This window comes from Tachyglossus aculeatus, chromosome 18 (assembly GCF_015852505.1).
Source record: "Tachyglossus aculeatus isolate mTacAcu1 chromosome 18, mTacAcu1.pri, whole genome shotgun sequence".
Classification (NCBI taxonomy): Eukaryota; Metazoa; Chordata; class Mammalia; order Monotremata; family Tachyglossidae; genus Tachyglossus; species Tachyglossus aculeatus.
The window spans coordinates 33,088,172-33,092,674 of NC_052083.1; positions in this window are offsets into that span (position 1 = coordinate 33,088,172).

The window sequence follows — 4,503 nt, forward strand, 5'->3', positions numbered from 1 at the left end:
AGCCAGAATTTGAACCCATGACCTCTGACTCCAAAGCCCGTGCTCTTTCCACTGAGCCACGCTGCTCTGAAAGTGAACATTTTATCAAATGCCTTGAATCTGGCACTTACTTCAAACCTCTCTGATGGAAGATAAATCTGGTTTTAAAGGCGCGCAGAGGAAATCTTACAATCAGTAGTATTTCTTAAGCACTTACTGAATAATCTGTCTTCTGTCTGGTTCTGATATCTCAGATGCCTTTAAGCCTGGTATATGTATTTTAACCACCCCGGCTTTGTTCCTACCCCGTAGTCCTAATCCCGGCTCCCCCACTCGTCTGCTGTGTGACCGTGGGCAAGTCACTTCACTTCTCTGTGCTGCACTTACCTCATCTATAAAATGGGAATTAAGACTGTGAGCCCCATGAGGGACATCTACCTACGTCCAACCTGATTACCTTGTTTCTACCCCAGTGCTTAGTACAGCGCCTGACCCTTGGTAAGCACTTAAATACCGAAAATGAAACAAACAAAAAAAACCAGTTCCGCAGCTCAGAAGCCGTGTCTGGGTTTACACTGGCTCTGGTGGGAGGCAGTGGACAGTAGCCCCACACCCTCTAGATTCTGAATATTCCCACAAATAACCTGGGAATGCATCATTACATTATGTAACAAAACCTACCTAGTATAGACTGTAACATACACTGTAATGTACGTTTGTTGCTTCTGGGTTAGACCATCCGAACGGGGTGACTGCTCCCAGAACTGGCTCTCTTAGTTCGGCCTAATTAAAAGTCACCTCACTTCCTCATTGGATTTTTTCCACCCCAAATATCCCTATGCTAATACAAAGCTTCCACTGTTCTTCCCGTTGCAAAATTCCCTTCTTATAAAGCACCGCTCTTGTGCCCTATGGAGTTCGGATTTTATGCTCCAAATAGGGATCCATTTAAGTCAACCAGGTGGGAAAGGGTCAGAAAGAAGGCACAGAAAGGTGGAAACTTTTGATATTGTCACCACATCCCATTCTCTGATGGTTCCTAGAGCTTTCACCTGAAATGCTTTAGGAATGTTTTCTTGCTATAAAATGCCCTCTTCCTTTTGTACAAAAACATGGCATTATGGGGCACCATGTCAGCATTTTGAGACTGAAGGGGAATTCTGAACTCATGAGAGAACAGACAGGGATAGAGCCAGCTATATTTGAATCCTTCTTCCTGAGATGCTTCTGGAATGCAGTCACTGTTGTACTGTATTCTCCCAAGCGCTTAGTACAGTGTTCTGCACACAGTAAGTGCTCAATAAATACAAGTGAATGAATGAACAAACTGTTTCTTCTCTCCATTAGGGAGAAGGCAGACAAACTCTAGAAGCAGCGTGGCTCAGTGGGAAAGAGCCCCGGCTTCGGAGTCAGAGGTCATGGGTTCAAATCCCGGCTCCGCCAATTAGCTGTGTGACTTTGGGCAAGTCACTTAACTTCTCTGGGCCTCAGTTACCTCATCTGTAAAATGGGGATGAAGACTGTGAGCCCCCCTGTGGGACAACCTGATCATCTTGTAACCTCTCCAGCGCTTGGAACAGTGCTTTGCACATAGTAAGCGCTTAATAAAAAATGCCATTATTATTATAACCCAGGCCTCGGAGTCAGAGGACCTGGGTTCTAACCCTGACGTGTGACCTTGGGCAAGTCACTTAATTTCTCTTGGCCTCAGTTACCTCATCTGTAAAATGGGGATTAAGACTGTGTGCTCCATGGGGGACATGGACTGTGTCCAACCTGATTTGCTTGTATCTACCCCAGCGCACTGAACAAATATCATTTAAAAAAAACACACCAAAAAAAAATCAGGCTCAAGCATAGGAATATTGTCTCCCATTCACAGTTCCGCCTTGAAAGAGGAAGGAAAGAGAAAGAAAGTAGGAATCCCAGACCCTTCACTAGGGAGAGGGCCAAAGACAATAAAAAGCAGAACGCTGGAGTACTGTGTCATTGACTTCCCCACACAGATTGCTGAGAAGCAGCGTGGCTCAGTGGAAAGACCACGGTCTTGGGAGTCAGAGGTCTAATTCTGGCTCGGCCACTTGTCAGCTGTGTGACTTTGGGCAAGTCACTTAACTTCTCTGGGCCTGTTACCTCATCTGTAAAATTGGGCTTAAGACTGTGAGCCCCATGTGGGACAACCTGATTACCTTGCATCCGCCCCCGCCCCCCCCCCCCCCACCACATCACTTAGAACAGTGCTTGGCACAGAGTAAGTGCTTAACAAATGCCATAATAATAATAATAATAACTATTATCCCTATGCTAATACATAGGGATAATAGTTATTATTATTATTATTGTTATCTCTGCCAGTGCCGACATCTTACCAACTCCTTCCCCATTAGGACTCACCACTGAACACCCATTGCTGTGTGGGAGGGAAGGGGGCAAGTCCTGGGTGGCTGGGGTGGTCTTGCATTGGGCCTGGAGACCTGGGGCCAGCAACAGAGTTATTATTATTAGTTATTAATAATAACTGTAGTATTTGTTCATCATTTACTATGTGCCAGGCACTGTACTAAGCGCTGGGATGGATACAGGCAAGTCAGGTTGGACAAAGTCTCTGTACTAAGCGCTGGGATGGGTACAGGCAAGTCAGGTTGGACCAAGTCTCTGCCCCACATGGGGCTCACTGTCTTCATCCCCATTTTGCAGATGAGGTAACTGAAGCACAGAGAAGTAAAGTCACTTGACAAAGGTCACACAGCAAACAACTGGCAGAGGTGAGACTAGAATCCATGAACTTCTGCATCCCAGGCCCGTGTTCTATTCACTCCACCACACTGATGACCCAGCCTCTCCCCCTCCTCCCCCTCCCCACAGCACCTGTATATATGTATATATGTTTGTACATATTTATTACTCTATTTATTTTACTTGTACGTATTTACTCTATTTATATTATTTTGTTAATACGTTTTGTTTTGTTGTCTGTCTCCCCCTTCTAGACTGTGAGCCCGCTGTTGGGTAGGGACCGTCTCTATATGTTGCCAACTTGTACTTCCCAAGCGCTTAGTACAGTGCTCTGCACACAGTAAGCGCTCAATAAATACGATTGAATGAATGAGTGAATTGGGCTCCCGGCTGCAAAACAACATGCCGCTGGCTACTGGGATGTTGAGCGGGTGTCTGCTGGCAGCAGAGGCCACTAGCAGCACTCAATATCATCATCAATCGTATTTATTGAGCGCTTACTGTGTGCAGAGCACTGTACTAAGCGCTTGGGAAGTACAAATTGGCAACATATAGAGACAGTCCCTACCCGATAGTGGGCTCACAGTCTAAAAGATCCCAGACACCCTTTGTCCGACCCCTTCTCTCCCCACACACAGCGCCGGACAGCAGGCAGAGCAGCTGAAAACAGGACAGTCACATAAAGCCACACGAACGTCCACTCTAGAGCTGGAGAATCCTCGCGGCCCCGGCACCGAATCCTACCTGTGAGCAGTTCGGCCACGGGAATCCTTCCATGGTGGCGTGACTTTGTTCTGGAGGGTTTTGCCGGGAGGCGGAGGCATCCAAGCCCACTTACCTGAGCTGCTCAGACATGTTTTCTGGCTGATGGTCCAGAAAAAATGACACCAGAAAAAAGTCTGGCTGCTGGTTGGTGATTCTTGCCTGGCCTGAGATGAAGACCTGAATTCTCTCTCAGCTACTCAAAGCCGGGCTCTTTTAGTAGCACGGTGCTTTGCACATGGTAAGCACTCATTAAAAATGATTGAATGAATAATAGTAATAGTAGTAGTAAGAAAAGGAGGTAGAGAAATAGTGAACTAGGTCTATGGGAAGTACAAAATAAAGAAGTGATGTGTTCCCTGCCCCCCACAAAACAGCTTGCCCTCTAACAGGGGAGACGAACATTAAAATACTGAAGTAGTTATAATATACAATTGAAATTGGCCGTGCATTTACCAAACAAGTAAAAGTTTCTCTTTAAGTATCACAAAATGGGCCCCATACGGACCCTTGAAGGGACAGGTTGGAGGAAAAGAGGCAAGACAGGAGAGTATTCTCATAAACCGATAGCACTTTCTCACGATGACTAGAGTACTGCCCACTTATTAGATGATGATGATGGCATTTGTTAAGCGCTTACTACGTGCAGAGCACTGTTCTAAGCGCTGGGGGTGGGGATACAAGGTGATCAAGTTGCCCCACTTGGGGCTCACAATCTTAATCCCCATCTAATCTAATCTCCATATTAGATGGAGAAAGATGGGTCTAGCATTTTAAGGATATTATTTTCCAATAGGTCCTATGCCTTCCTTTGAAGTGTTAGCTGGGCAGAGCTTGGATTCGACCCAAAGAGGAGACCCCGGGGTGTTCCGATTTCCAATCTCTAATAATCTTCACTGCTCTCCTCTGAATTCAGTGGTAAATTCTCCAAATGTGTGATTGGAAAACTGTGCAGGTCCACATTTCAGATGAGATGCGAATAGACCAGTTGGGTTGTGACAAACCAAAACAGCGGGTAAAATCCCA